This window comes from Gasterosteus aculeatus, chromosome 13, assembly GCF_964276395.1.
Source record: "Gasterosteus aculeatus chromosome 13, fGasAcu3.hap1.1, whole genome shotgun sequence".
Taxonomy (NCBI): Eukaryota; Metazoa; Chordata; class Actinopteri; order Perciformes; family Gasterosteidae; genus Gasterosteus; species Gasterosteus aculeatus.
In genome coordinates, this window is record NC_135701.1 from 17,342,686 (window position 1) to 17,358,949 (window position 16,264).

The window sequence follows — 16,264 nt, forward strand, 5'->3', positions numbered from 1 at the left end:
TGTAATAACAGGTGCAATGCATTGCAACAGACATTGGTATATTAAGGACTAAACATGAGATTTAGTCTATTCTCCATGATATAGTGATCCTATCCTTTGTTTACATTAAGTATTAATCCAGTAGAATATTTTAATTAAATGAGGAAAAAAAGTGAATCATTTCTTTCAAATGACCTCTCATTTTCTTTGGTTTGAATTTATTGGATAATTCTTGTCTACGGTAATTACATATTGTTTGGACACCAAGGCTGACGCTTTACGTCTCGATGATGTTGAATAACTATGATCAAACATGGTCAATATGTGTAACTGTGAAATATCCTTCCAACTCGTCCTTCTTTCTTGTACTCTTCTTCTTTCAGCTAGCCGGCTATTTGAACTGTATCACAACAGGAACGTTCTCACGCCTCCAATTGTCAAGAGCCTTATTAACTGCAGTTGTATATTCTGAATTTTGTTTTTAATTGGATGGAAAACCGTTGTCAATAAATCAATGTTTTTAAAGCCTTAATCATATCAAAGTGAAGTTCATGCATATAAAGTGAATCAATTGTGGGGCAACCGTTGCTTATATTATTGATTAACAGCTGTCCCTTTTATTGTTGTGACATGACAAAATGCATGGCTGTTTTCTTGGAAGTCTTAATAAAATGTCACTATTGAGAAAGTGTGGATGGATGGCTTAGTGGAGGAAAAGGGAATTTTTATGCGACACATTCTCTTTTGGGTTAAACACGCGTGTGCACCCTAACAGGGAGCTGTCAGTCATGTACAGTCGTTTCTCGGCCCCACACAGAGTGAGCTGGGTAAGCTCTTGGTCTTGACCGTGTGCCTTCCAGTACGAACAATAGAGAAGAAATGACCTATTGAAATTGCCCTTTCCTGTTCATACATAAACATACTACCGCTTTCGCTCTACACGGAGAGCCGGTCTTTTATTATTAATCATATTAGCGTTATACCTACCTCATTATTATTTCCTCCTCAGTGTGGCATTTCATTACTTGGTGTGGATGGGAATTATTAAGCAGCAGTAGTATTTCAAAGAAATGGTACAGATGAAATGATATGCCTAATGCATTAAAGCGGAAATTGTGTTCGAAATGTATGCAGTTTTCTTTGACTGAGTGGTAATTATCAGCAATGCTATCACAGTGCACATGAATTATTCAAGTGACACTGACGGTCTTATTCCTGTGCATTTATGGAGGCCGCACCATTTGGGATCCGGAGCGCCTCCGCTGTGTCGTATCATGCAGGAGCTGCGTCTTGTGAGGTGAATGAAGCGGCCCGATAGCAAGTAGCCAGGGGAGAGCCGCCCCCCCCCCCCGTCACACAGTGAATGGTCCTTTGTGGGACTGACACCTGCAGAGCTCTGGCTGCTGCTCCTGAAGTGATTAACATGCACCTCCAACCTCGCGGGCCTTCCCACTCGCCCACCCCCTCGGACATGGGCCATGCTGCAAAGAGCCTATAACTTGTGGCTTTGTCTGGGCCGGGCTAATTCTGCATGACTCCAGCGCTGTTTGAAAAGTTAACGGAGTTATTCATACTTTATAGATAGTGTAAAAATGAGAATGGCTCTATGCTGTGTCTAGCTACATTGTGCAAAATGACTAATATAGAGTGCAGTTCAGTTCCATGGCAGTTGTGGCAGACATGGTCTGCTGTTAATGTGTGCTTGTTGCATTCTGCAGTATAACCTGGATTATTGATTCACAGTCAGTATGTTTTCCTTAAAAGGGTTTTTTTTCCTACGCGTGTACCGTGTTTATTTCTGCTTTTAAACTCAAATATTATTTTGTCCAGAGAATGAGTTCTCGTGCAGATTCATTGAATACTGATATCAAAGTGCAACCAGGGTTTGAGGTGCGATTTCTGCCTACATATATTTTCCTCCAGTTGCAGTATAGTTACATCCAATGTAATAATAACTAATGAAAAGTGAATGGCCACCTCCTCAGCCTGTATAACACAACCCCTGATGTTATTTATTCTCACCATGTCATTGATTTGATATTGTGATGGCATTAAGAATCCTCAAAATGTCACAATTGTCGGTTGGACTTAATCAATAAAAACCACTTCATCATCCAACAAGCATGTTTATCAAAGTCTGTTCATAGCAACAGCTTTTCAGTTGTTTTCAAGAGTTGTTTGCTATTATCACGACTCATATTCTCAGGCGGTTTCATTTTGTCACGCTGTGCCCGTGTCCTTAAATGACGGGGTCAGCGCGGCCAGCGCGTCCTCCGTCAGACGCACCATGACGCTTGTGTCAAAATTGGTTTTAAATCAGATTTCCACGTCATCATCTCCCTAACCAATTGTCGGGACCTCGAGCCGCGGTGTTATTAGAACATCAGCTGGCCTGAGCTTTGCAACATGCTGAGTCGCTGATAATCCACCCTCCTACTTTGTACCCTGTCTGTGTCACAGGCTTTGCATCGACACAGAGCGCTGATTGAATTCCTCGTCTGAATATTCCCGTCCCCCACCCTCATCGGTGGATTGATGTTAGCTGTGTAGCTTCTTTATTTCCCCTCCGTATATACAACACACACTCACACACACACCTGTACTGAATATTGTTGCTGGGTTTATGGTGTTAATCTGACGGCTTCCACTTGAGACAGTGATCTGTCTGCGTGTCCATACTCTAAGCCTAATAACTCTACTGAATTGACAGCATCCACGTGGGTGACCTCAGGATTGCATCTTTTCTTCCTTCCGCTGGCTTCTTTGGACTCACGGGTAGACGGTCTGCAGTGTGGGAAAACCCCGTCCTCTTGAACTCGCCGCTGAGGGAAGGCCTCGGCCCTCTGGAGAGTGCAGCTTCAAAGTCTGTTCCAGTGAAAAGGACATCTTTATGCCAGAAAACCATCTGATGAAGATGGCTTAACAAGTAACCTGAGAGGACCCTCGTGTTGAAGGCAGTCCAGCGGAAGGGTCGGCCATCTGGCCGAGCGGAAGTCAAATCTCAGGCGCCGTGTCCTCGGTACACTCGACCATCAGAGCCAATTACTGCTCTCTCACAATCCCCCTTGAATGCACTTTTTCAGTTTTTTTCTTTTCTTACCACAGTTTTTAGGATCCTAATACTAGGCTTTAAGTTGCATTGAGTGAAATAGGCAATTCCGTGTCATATCCTAACAGATATGAGGGCAATATTTTAGTAAATCTTTCTTCCTCAGTGCTAGATGATGCGAATGATCATTGTCTACTACTCTCAGCTTTAAAGATGAACATTTTGAATGTTGTCGTTTGCTAAATTTACAGGCAGCTGACGGCGTGTGATTCCTGCAGTTTGATACGAAAGAACGCACAGAGAAGCAGCCATTAACGGTTTTGGTCTAGAGAGAAAGAAAATAATCCTCATGGGTAAATCTATGCAGATGTATGTGAAGCTCATTAGAGAAATAGATACTAGAGTTTTTTCCCTTGCAGGCATCCATGTTTGCTGTACAATTAGCTGAATGGTTTAGTTTTCTAAAGCATTCACAACTTAAGTAGAACTTTATGGGCATAGTGAGTTCTTTTAAATAAGTATTTAATGCCTTTCTTTTGAACAACCTAGAATGAGAGCAATTAAAAAAGACCATTTCTTCCTTTGTGCTAACTTAAAAGTTCAGCACAACGGTAAAATATATCTTACATATTCTCATAATTGTACACTTGCTTCTTGAGAGTTGAGAGGAATCTAACAGTATCTTACTTAAAATAATGGTTTGACATTAAAGAAAAGGACCCCATCCATATTGGCTTGTTTTGTTTATTTAATCTGTAAAAGGGAAACAAATACAATTTGGGGATCACAACGGGTTACGTGCTGGACTATTCCTTGGCCGGGAGCAGAGATATTTTTGGTTGCCAGGCAACCTCTAAGTGACTCCAATATGTCAGGAAACCTTTTCCCTCGATTCCAGTCTATGATGAGACTAACCATCTCTCGTCTGTAACATTTAATTAACGGAAAATATGACATCTTTTGTTCTAACTCTGCAGGCAAAAAGGCTCGGTGTATTTCTCAAAATGTCAAACTTTTCCTTTAGAAGTCATCATCATCATCAACAGAAAGGTTAAATTAGACGACCTGAGGTGGCCTTTCCCCTTACTTTATTCCCATCGCCACTTTTACGTCAAATCAGCAATCAGTTGAGTTTGACCGCTTACGCAATATGTAGAAAGAAAAAAGACGCCTTCCTCCTATGTGTCCACCTCCACGTTCGTCGCTCTTCCCAAACAGCCGTGTGTCTTCGACGCGAGATGCCTCACTAAGAGGCTGTCAAATAAAGACAGGAAAATGTTTTTCTCCCCTACTTAAGAGCTGGCAGCAAATATAAAGGGACACTGTCAGAACATGAATGTGCCGGAGAAGAGGCCAGCGTATTCATCAACGGCGGGCTTTATGTGGGGGGGAGTTTTTGATGTGCAGGGCTCGAGCTGCGGCGGTCTGAAAGCCGCGAGCTTTGCTCAGCTGGGACGGAGCGATTGTAGATGCAAGCTGTCTCTCCTGCCTCCTGCAGCAGACAATTCTCCTCCGACTCAAAGAGATGTGTGTTCAGCGTGGAGAGAAACAGTCGACCATCCCATTACAAGGGATTTGGGTGATTAGAAGTGACTTGTTCTCAGTTTATGACAGCTTAATTGGGAACCTCTCATAAATGCTTTTTTTCCCGGCGCTGGTCTGGCTCATTAATAAAGCATTTTTTCCCCTCTTTCCATCTCCCTTGCTATTTGAAGTGTAGATTTCTCCAATGCAGAGATCTGGGTATCGTGGAGGAGAACTGCAAATGAGGGTCTCTATGCCAACCAGCGTTGTGGCACTGCTGAAATCAATTCTGGCTGCTGTAGAGCGTTGCAGCACAGAGGGCAGTGGTGCAGTGTGTACGAGGCTCCTTCAGCCTTTGAACCACATACATATCTATCTATCTATCTATATCTATATATATATATATCTATATCTATATATATATATATATATATATATATATATATATATATATATATATATATATATATATATATATATATATATATATAGATATGTATGCCACTAACGTACACGCTGCATACGCATGTAAAAACTGCATGCAGACAGTTCACATATATAAAAACAGAAAGCCATGCCGAGTCTGCACTGACTTGTCATCATCACATGGGGTAAACACTGTAATCCTCTTATTCTGCTAGTATCCCCACTACAAACTACGATTCAGACAAGGCCCGCTGCTGCGTGTAGCAGTGTGAGGCTTTCCTTGCTTGGACTCTCCAGCAACTGAATTCGTCCCTCGGCAGCACTACCACGGAGCATCACGGGATCCACCACGGCATGAGATGATCTGCATCGATCCATGGGACCAAATGTGCATCTCCTTCGAGCCCGTGAGGAAATGAGAGACTCAGCGATTGAGCTGTCTCCCTTCTTCCATTTCAGCCGGGCTCTTTGATAGTGCCGCGGGCCTCGCGGGTGGCTGCTGTTGGTTGCTGGGTGCTCACTGTGAAGCTCCGAGCCAGCCACGAGAGAGCGGGCCGGAGGTCCGTAGGGAAGGAGGAGAGAAGGAAAGAGGGAGGGAGCATTAAGGGGGGGGGCGGGGGGGAGAAAGGGAAAGAACACTTAGCATTAGCGGAACTCGGATTGATTTAAACATTCAGAGCATTTGTTGTGTGTGTGTGTGTGTGTGCGTGTGTTGGAGAAGCGTAGTTAAGCTATTGAAACGCAATGCAGCGGATGTAAGCTTTTAACTATGAATGAACGCCAGTGTACATTGGTGTGGTATCTTGATTAGTAGCACTTCTTTTTTTTTGTTCAATCTGAGCAGGAAATCCATTTAAATGTTCTTCTGTCATCCATTATTAAAGTCCAGTGAGCGGAAGGAATAGTTTATGGTTCAGTTCCCATTTAGGCACTTAAAATAGCCCACATGTACAATCATAGCTGGTGTTATTATCTAGGACATCCATTCTGTGGCTTATCAAAAAGAAACATATGGAGAATATTTTCAGAAAACATGTATTTCTGCCTCTTTTGTTTGTCTAACATTGCCTCACGGTACCAGTTTGTCATTTACAACCTGCTTGGTGACTTGACTGCTCGGGATCTTTGCTTTGTTGGACCTTGTTGTAGGAATGTTTCTCTGTTCCCAGATGTCAGCAGTTACTCTGGTGATTTAGAACATCATCATAAATCATTTTTCCAAATTACTTCTACTATAATTTGAACTTTGCGTCTGGTGAAGGACTGAATGTGAACATGAAAAAAACATTTAGCTGCCGAACAGATAAACCGCATGGAGAGGTGTTACACAGTGGGCCGACCATCAGTAGGCTTGTCTCAACGTTTGTTAGTTTGTTATATGTGCACAAAAATATGAATTATTGGAGCGTTTAAGAAGATGGTTTTCCCTCCACCGCGCTGCGCGTTATAGAACGGCGCCTCAGGGATGAAAGTAAACCCTTGGAGAGACTAAGAACAACCATTACAGTAAATGGTGTTATCTTTCAAGACAACTGCACTCAATTACTTTTTGCCTGTATGGACAGAAATCAAAGCTCAACATTGAAATTGATTCGACAGCATTGCTTTCCTAATCCTCTATACTCCAGTGTCATAACATTGTCTCACAACCCCCCCTTTTTTTCATCACAGCATCTCTTTAAAACACAAGGAATGACCGTGAGCCAACGAAGGGCTTTAGAGGGAGGGAAAGGCGAACGCTGCAGTGGCTGATGGGATTGAAGGGTAACCGATCCCTTGGAGGACGAAGCCTTGATGTCCCACAGGGACCCTGTTAGCTCGACACATTGGTCGCGGTGAATGATGACTGGCTTTGTTAAAGGATTGTGTGTGTGTGTGTGTGTGTGATGATTTGTTGTTGATTTGTTGTTTGTGTGCACATATGTGGGACACAAGCCCAAGAACCCTTTCTCAGGGTACGTGATCACATCGCTGCATGAATTCATTTCAGTTTGCATCAGCCTTTTCTACTCGCTCCGCTCATCTCTTAATGGTCTTATCACAGTTAAAGCCTGATATCGTGGCCCCATTTCCATGCGCATAAATGCATGAGAAAGAGATGTGTGTAACCTTAGACTTTACACTCCTCAAGTTTCCTTTCTCTTATCCAGTGGCTTAAATTAGATCTCTGTGTTGGTGTGTTGTTACGATGGACAAAGTAAGACAGATCCGTGGTGTGAGACAGAAACTTGAGTTTTATAAAAAATAAGTGTGAGGATTAAGCTGGTGGGCTGGAGATATTAAACCGAGAAATACAAGTAATTATTAGTAAGTTTTGTTGTGCTGTTCCTAAACACACTAATGTCTGTATTTTTACCTCAGTCCAATTGCCCCAAGTTGTCTTGTCTGTCTTATTGTACTTGTCATCCTACGTCTACAGACACCCAACTTCATAACAACTTAGCAGCAGACTTTGTCGAACAGGAGAGGTGATTTAATCGGAGAAGCTGATTGGAGTTGAAGCTACTTTGGCCACTTCTTCAATCTTTTCAATCACACAACTGAGAACAAATCAAACAACCTTTTTATATAATTTTGAAGCTGCCGTATTTTCCACCAGTAGGATTCAAAAGAAGCATTTTTCCTCTATGAATACGAAGGGATTCACTTTTTCTCTGTGCGAGTGACTGGATATTAAAGGAGATTGTGTCACTTGTAGAACCCATTCTTTTCAGTGTGCTTTTAGTTTAGCACGATGCTTTCAAGTCCAGGTTTCTAGCTAAATAATCATTTTTTTTGTCTTTTTACAAAAAGGATGAATTGGACCTTTTCTAACTTTCTTTATTTAAAACTATTCTGAATTGAGATATTTATTTCTCTGCTAAGTGAAGAGATTAAACTAAAGAGAAGGAGAAACTATTAATTTTGTGCAACTCCCCTCTTGTTTGACCTCAGGGAAAGCATTTATTTAAGTTCAAGTGCCAGAAAAATCCCTGATAGGCTGTAATCCAGTCTACTTCTATCGCAAATGTACATTTCACATTTTTTATGCAAAAATTAATTTGAAATTGAAAGTAATCAAACTCTATGACAAGTGATATGACCCCAATTACCTCATTGTAGCTTTGGTAGCAGTGTGGACAAATGATGTATCATATCTGTGAGGTTTGGGTACTGCAAGTATCAGGATCTTTGCAGAATCACAGCACGTTTTCTCTAAAAAGGATTATAAATTGCACTTTGGCTGCGCTGCTAAATCATTTTTGTCTGTCTTTTATTGCCCTGCAGAGCTTACAGCTGCAGTACAAGATGCTGGATAGATTGAGTTAGCTCTGAAATTACAGTGCAGCCGACTGTTTAAACAAGTTTGTAAATACAGAGCAATCCTTTACACCGTGCCTGTGTAAATAGTTTCAGGCCAGAATTGCCACAGCTTTAAATGGCCGCAAATAATCTCCTGTCTCAATATAATGGCGTTTGAGAATCTGTCGCTCCCCGTCTGTATACACTACCCACAAACAGGCAACACCAGTTGCATCAGGGGGGATTTGGAACGTATTTTAGAGCGCTGCAAATCAATTGGTTGACTGCAGGCCTCACCGTTATCTGGGTGCAGCTTCACACCGATTTTTTTCAAATGCCACCCCGTCTTCTTGCTCGTCTCTTCCCCCCTTTTGGTAACCGCTCCCGCTGGGTCTGCTATATCTGCAGTCAGCTGTTGGGTACAGGATATGAATATTCTGAGCCGTTGATTTTGCACACGCAAAGCCCAAGCCGCTCTGAAAAGATTCTCGTTAGTCGTGACATTTTCTGAAAAATGCCGAGAGGCAACCGATTGGCAGTTAGCTCGCTGCGCAGAGAGATAGCCCACATTGCAAAAACCCATCTGGCGTCTCCACCCAGGGACCCGTGTCCCGTGTGCGAGTAATTGACAGGGCTACGGCACTGTAACATGCGAGGCCTTTACCATGTACCATATTTGTGATGGAAAAAAAAAACGCCAGCGTCGTCGTCCTGCTCCTCCGCCTCCGTCTTGTTCCTTCCTAATCTGCTCTTATGGGTCTCAGCCCAACAGCTGCTGAGGCCCGGGAGGTATCCAGAGCTTACATGAGTCTTTGCAGCCACCTGAAGGATTCCCACATGCCCCTCTGCCTCTAGCCTCCGCTGGTGTCTTTGATCCGATGCGTTTTCCAACCCAGTGAAGTCCCACTGGGGGGCCCAGAGGTTCCTACACATGGCAACCTACATACAGCCCTCTGCAGACTTCATGGTGGCTGTTGAGCTTATGAGTTGTCAGTTAGGCAGATGAAAGGCTGAAATGCTTTCAAACTCTCATTGAAGCACATGGTGTGTCTCGCTTGTGCTCCACGCTTGGAGTTATATATCATATTTTTCCACTCTGACACATTTCTACGATACGTTGACGTATGATGCAGCCTGGCTTGCAGGTGATTTACAATATTGCATTCTGTCTTTGTTGTCAGAGGAGATTATGTTTAAGTCCCTATGAAACACATTTCTCCGACATAGACAAAGAGCAAAGCAACACTCGCTGGCGCATGATGGAAATTGAAGCAGTGCATGTGAAATGAAGAGGGATGCTGTAACCCTGGTAACGTTCAGAGGGAATTTGGAGGATGGGTGATAGATTATTCTCAGTGAGCATCCACTAAGCTAATACAGTGTGTCCCTCAAGTGTGTTTTTAATTTTCACATTTTGTCCCTGTTCAAGCCTTCCATTGCTTTTAATTTTAGTTTAACCGTGAAATAATATCCGGCAATTCAGTAGTCGGTGCGCTGCAGTGTGCCAATAAAGCCTCCGATATGTTTTATGTATATTGTCAAACCTTTCTTCTTTCCCTTCCTGACTACATTTGATGTGATGAATTTCAAATCTTTCCATCTCTGAATATCGCTTGTTGTGGGAGCTATAGTGTTGATAGATTTGATTATGCTTCAGTAGGCTGCAGATACAGCAGCCCTGGATGAGCCTGTGTGCTGGAAACGGTGCTCGGCCACATGTTGCGTGGGTTTACATGTGTAACCGTAGACACCACATGCTTATGCCGGGGGTATCAGTAAGGAAGCTGCCAATGTCACTGCTTTGGCTTCACACCAGGTTTAGGACGTTTTATTGCGGTACATTTTCTAAACTTTCGAAAGAAAGTCTGAAGTGGAGCAAGCTGTCTTAAAAATGAAAGCTTAGACATTTACACGCTAGCAGGACTGAGACAGCTTTTCATCTGCCTGCCACTATCGTGAATGTAAGTGACATCTACTGCAGGATCTCAGCATAGTTTAATCAAAATATTGTCTCATGCAACAACATCAATCCAAGCATACACATTTTATTTGGAAAAATATATGTCAGCCCAATTTTGAACCAGATCATTACAATAAACCTAAATAGTGATGGTTGCGTGGTATTTGTTGTATAGGACACACAGCTTTGTAGTCCTGAGGATTTCCCTGTGTAGCGGTTTACATCGCTCTGCACTCGCCTTGACCCTGTATCCTCTGAGCTAGCGGGTCACAGCAACGTTCTAACCTGCTTTCCATTTTTCTATTTTTTACCAGATCTCCCTTTGTTAGATCTCCAAGAGCTCCATTTGGCCGAGCTGTCCTGACCATCGTTACATTGAGTGCAAAAATACATTAGCTCTTACTAGGAGCCACTAAGCTCCCGCCCATCTGCTGCTGGCAGGGGATTAATTCAATAACTCTGCATGGCCTGTTACCTCTTTTAAAGACTTTTGTCATCTATTTGGTGAGGATTGGGCCCAAACTTTCATTGTATGTGTTACATGTGTTGATTGTTTGCAGTCCATTTAACTCGGGGCTGTGTAGTCAAACGGAAACGGGGGGGTCATTCATGTGATTCATAACGGGCATTATTATTATCCATTATAGTTTGCCGTTATGACGGAGACATTATGGAAGTCAGTAACATTTCTGATGTTCTGATTAGATGGGATAATATGCCATGTGTACACATAGTTAGGTAAGTAGACGTAGTGGTAGTTTGCATTGGCTGCTTCAAAAGTACAGTGCGCCATCCGGCTAAAGGAAGAAGGGCTGACAGCGATGCAAACAGGAGAGGGGATTCTGGAGGATTCAATCTTTAAGCGCCTCGGGGGCACGGGCATTATTCAAATGACCTTTACAGGCTAGTGATAAGAGAACTTCAAGGGTTTCCAATTAGCACAGAGCTTTTCTTTTTTAAATCTTGTGATCGGATAATGTTGCTCTTTTGGACTGCAGTCATTTGGTCAAAATGAAGAGACGCGGCCCATTTCATTTTTGTTCCGCTGTCTGTCGTTGTGGGTCGTATCGGGTGCAGTTCTGTACAAAAAGTAGTAGTTTTTTTGCATTTAAATGATTGAGAAAAAGACAGCAGGGAGAGAGAAGTATGCTTACGGAGCGATGTACAGAAACCCAACGTTAGAGTGATGGAGCTCGATATTTAGATCTATGGCATCAGAATGCAAGTGTGCAATTCTAGTTTAGGCCTAATTTGATTTGGAAGTCCTGCTGCTCCCCAGTGACCGTGTTACTCAGCTGCCATACAGGCAGAGGATGCTCCCAACCTGCTCCTGTGGACCTCAGCAGAGCCCTCATCCTCTCAAGGAAATTAATTGAATATTGAATAGATGATTGGTTGAGTGATTTTCTAAATCTAAATAGATGATGAAACGCGAGAGCATTTTCTTCATTGTTTTTTCACCGGTTTCTTTTATAATGGCTTTAGTGTCCTAGGAAGTGAGTGCATAATCATATGCATCTCATGATTTACGGATCATGAGATGGAAGCAATGTGGTTTAGATTCAACCTTTTGTTGATCTGAAAACAAATTTTCTTTGAGACAAATTTGTATTAAATAATTTTGTCATATGTCTTTTTAAATACATGTAGTACTCAGGTTGGTCATTCATGTGCTTACAAATACAGCAGGATGTGTGTGTGTGCGTGCGTGTGAGAAAGGGGGAGCTGCGGTCTAAGTGTTAGAGATTAATCGGTTTAGTGAAAAGAGGGCTAATTATAGCAGACTGGGACCTGCACTCAATGCCCAGATCACACACACACACACTCTCTCTCCGTCTCATACAAACACACACTGTACATATGCAGACTAGTGTACAGAAATAACTAATTGAGACCTCTGCTTTCTTCCATGTACAAGGGTCAGAACATCGTACATCAGCATTATTGTGCAATTCACATCAAAAACAATGATGCCTTCCACCTGTGGGGCCCCTCTTTGTTTGTTTTACAGAATTGCAATATGCCGCGAGCACGTGAGCCATGTTTGATTTGATTCAATATAGACTGAAGACGCCTATTCAAACTCCAATTGAAAAGAGAGGCATCATGACCAGATGAATAGAAGAAATTAATGAAAACCCAAGCAAGGGGCTGGACATCTTCAGCTTTTACATGTTGTGATTAAAGGATTTTATTCCTGCTGGACCGCCTCAGAGTATTGTTTTCTCCATGTGCTTGTTTGGTCTGTAATGACGGGAGAGTCTGGCCTTTGTGTCACGCTGTTTGTGTTCCTCACTTCCACGGCGTGTCCTCTTTTACTGGCAAACACACGTTTCCAAATTACAGCGAGCTCTTCAAAAACAACACTGCTACTTTTACCCGTCCCCCTCGGGAAACAATCATCAACTAAAGTTGATATTCTTGTCAATCCGGGGCCTCATGTCTAAAAAAGTTCGTTATGCTGTGAATATAAGAAGAAAAATAAGCACTCAGGGAGCCAGATTCAGTGTGAGTTCTTTATTATTGCCCTTTCTCAAAGCCCGCTCCTTCGTCCCCCGGTGACGAGCCGTTTAACAACGCTGATTCGGACTTGTGTTCCCCTGATTGCCCTGCGGCCGTCGATGTGGCCTTGTCTGGAAATATCGAGGTCAGTTCTAAGCCACTCGGCAGCGGTTTCTAGGCCACGGCACACATCAGAACTGCTGCAGTTGAGTTTAAATCTAGTTCAAACAGCTGCTGTGGGAGGTACGTGACGTAACCTGAGCCCCCTCCCCTCCCCCCCCTCCCAAATACAAACGCCGCCACAACCCGGCCTCCTTAGAACCAGTGTGTCAGCGCAAACGGCTCGTCCCCCCCCCCCCCCCTCGTGGGGTTTGTTTTCTGTAACATGCCGATCAATTGGCGCTTGAGGCTCCGTGCCGTTCACGCGGGTAAGTGGTTAAGTTGCACGGTGGGATTGAGCCCTTTACGGTGCTCTGTGACAGCCCCCCTAGAAGGGCAGAGAGGTTAAAGCCACTTGTGTCTCTGCACACAATTGATCGTTCATTACGGCTGCAGTTCAGAAATGCAAACAGAATCTGCTTTTTTTTTCTTCTTTTTTTACACTGTCAGCTTTTATTAATGGTAACATAAAGTGTTATGTAAGGAACCGAAGCACAAAGCAATATGGTCTTCTCCCCTTGCTGCTGTTGCCATTTGTACGAGAAAATGAAATGGCTTGACACTTGTAAAATGCCAAAATGTTGCTTTGAGCCGCAGGTGAAAATAGAGAACACACTGTGGTGTCATCCCTCCCTTTTCTTTTCTGTCGGGCCTTCGGGGACGGCGGCTCACAGGTTATTATCACCCTGTGAAAAGGTTAAGAATCAATACTTGTCATGACAGCAAAGTCCTCTTTTTTTCCCCCAAGTACTGCCCAACTATAAAATGATAATCTCTAATCTCTTCTTTCTCCCCTCCTCCTTTAAAGCTTTGGACATTATAATCTGACAGGCCTGTGTGATAGTCCCAGCCCCCCCCCCCTCCTCCCCTTGATACAGTGTGTGGATTTTTGGATTTGTGATATAACCACAGTCTTGGTACAATATTACCAGGACACTGACAAAGCAGACCTGCCTGTCGGCTGTAGTGATTATGTGAGAGTATTTAGGACCGTGTCGGATGTATTGACATACAGGACTAGATGTACTAGATATAATTATACTAGATACAACCAGAGTTATAAATATACTTTTTTTTTTCCTTCGCATCTTTCTGTCACACTCCACATGTTTCCATTCTGTGTCGAGCTCCACCACGTTGCATTAAGGCTGCATACCAACAACCACATCATCATCAACTTGCCTGGTCTGTAAAATTTTAGCAAAAATGGTGAACAATTTTCATCATCTTCTGTATGACACTTTTTTATTTGTCCCTGCCGACCTGACACATTTCTGTCAGACTACGCATTTTCTGGAAAATGAATAATTACACGACAACAACGGCTGCCTTTCCAGCCAAAGAGCAGCTTCCTCTCTCCTGTGAGGGCTGTGAAACATAATAAAATCAGCACAGCAGCTTCACATGACTGGGTCTCTCACCTCTCCTCAGCGGGGCCTGCAGCCGACTGACCTTATGGCTTTGTGCGGCGTTTACAACATCCCTTCATTAAAAAATGACAACTAACAAAATGAATATGAACAGAAACAAGTATATTTCTCTGTTTGCTTTACCGAATTGCAAACAGAGTGCTGTAAAAATGACTTTTACGTTTTCCGTGTCTGTCATCTCCTTCCTCTCTCCGCCTCCATCGTTGCCATGGCCACACTGTAATCTCTCGGGGAGCCTCGGACATATGGGAGGTGATTACGTTTAAATGACTTATCACACTCGGATTGAAATCTTGCTGCACAAAGATTTTCTTCTTGACGCACCGCAAGGATTTGCTTGCCCGTATGGTCGAGCCTCCATTTTCTCCATCTTATATCTCAGCTCTCTCGCAGCCAAGGAGGTGGTGTTCCTGATGGTGTTCCATCCCGGCTCGTCGAGGTTAGGGGGATGTGTTGAGCTTGGCTGGCTGCAAAATGTAGGGTTGGCCTGAACAAGGAAGGAATATCTCAATGTTTTTAAAATGTGGTTGGGATGTTTTGTACATCATATTTTTTTGGCTACATCCTTCCAGATTTCTTCCATAGTAATTTCCTCTCAAGTGGAGGTGTGATGATTATAGCGTTGGCGCTTTGTTGAGAGCCAGGCCAAGCTTGCAGCTGTAGGAGTGTTAAGGAGCGTTAATTTAGATTAACCTCCTTGGCGCGGAGTTGGAGGCATTTTCTTCAACATAGTTCTTCACGCAGGATTCAGCCTTTGACAACAGCAGTCATTGATGGGGCGCTGACTGAAATAATCTTAACCGTACTTTCACATTTATTTTGTAAATATATAACCTTGCATGCAAGACGTAATCAATTGTACTTTTTGCTGGTGAGGGACCAAAACCCCACCAGCTACTTGTTCCTGTTCGTCCAGCCATCCATCCATGGCTAATGAGGCGGCCTGAGGCCTGCAGCAGCCCCCTGACTCACCTCGTCGGTGTGCTCTATGAAATGCCCACAGTTACTTTCACCTGCCTCCCTTTTGGCTGCGTGCCTGCTCGAATTGGATGGTGCGTGGAACTATTTTAAGAGGTGCCTTCCCAAAAGTTCATTGTTATTTGGTTTTGAGTGGTACATCAGTTACTGACTGTGCAAAGACAATAGCATGCAATCTAGAATAACTCTCTTGGCCAACATAATAGGCTTAAAAAAGTCATGTTTTTGCACGATCCAGGAGCAGATTGGGGTTAATAAAACTAGAATTTCTTCATCCGGCCCCTAAGAGTAGGCTGATCTCTCTGGGTTTATCACCCCCACCAATGTCTTTAGAGAAAACATTGCAACTCTTAGGCGGGTGGTCCCCGGACACCAGTTTGCCGGTGATCAATTACAAATGAAGTGTGAAGAATCAGAGGTGGCTCACTAACTTTTTTTTTTCAAGCTCATTAATAAAAACGGTTACGATAATGGGTTTGCGTTACATTTAACATTCATACCAAATAATCCTGTCCCATTCACTACTTAATTCCAGTTGTCACATGGTTTGCCAGCAATGAAAAGTTGAATCTAAAACGAGTGATTCATACATCTGTGACTCAGCCAAAGTTGAACGTGAATTAGTTTTGTTTTAATTCCTTAATTTTTCTCCTCCGAAGTGCCCTTCCCACCTGTACGCTGATAAACGTCTCTACATGCTCAAGACATCTGGCAGCACAACAGATTCAAACCCGTATCCCCTCTATGCTATTATTGTAGAGATGAAACGCGCTGACATAAATTACCCCTCCATGCTTTCGGCATCTGTTTCTCCCAAGCTCAATTTGTTCTGGTGTTACGTCAGGGCAAGATGTGCCTTAACAGGCTGCAAATCATTCAACCAGCATTAGTGTTGGGAAAACATCTCCAACAAGATCTCCACCATCTGGAGGACCTCCGTCACAAGCGGAGTTCATCAGTTGCAAACATGTGACT

General features: G+C 43.2%; 1 protein-coding gene across 24 annotated transcripts in view; it reads left to right on the forward strand.

Moving 5' to 3' along the window:
* Positions 1–16,264, forward strand: part of arvcfb (ARVCF delta catenin family member b) — a 157,485-nt gene that overhangs the window by 4,501 nt on the left and 136,720 nt on the right. For 4 of the 24 annotated variants that reach the window (XM_078087564.1, XM_078087581.1, XM_078087561.1 and 1 more), the window contains exon 1: positions 5,213–5,385. The exons of 19 other annotated variants lie outside the window; for them this stretch is intronic. The gene's annotated coding sequence lies outside the window, so the exon portion shown is untranslated. Of the gene's footprint in view, positions 1–5,200; positions 5,386–16,264 lie in introns of those variants that run through there. One more of the 24 variants, XM_078087565.1, reaches the window with a different exon arrangement.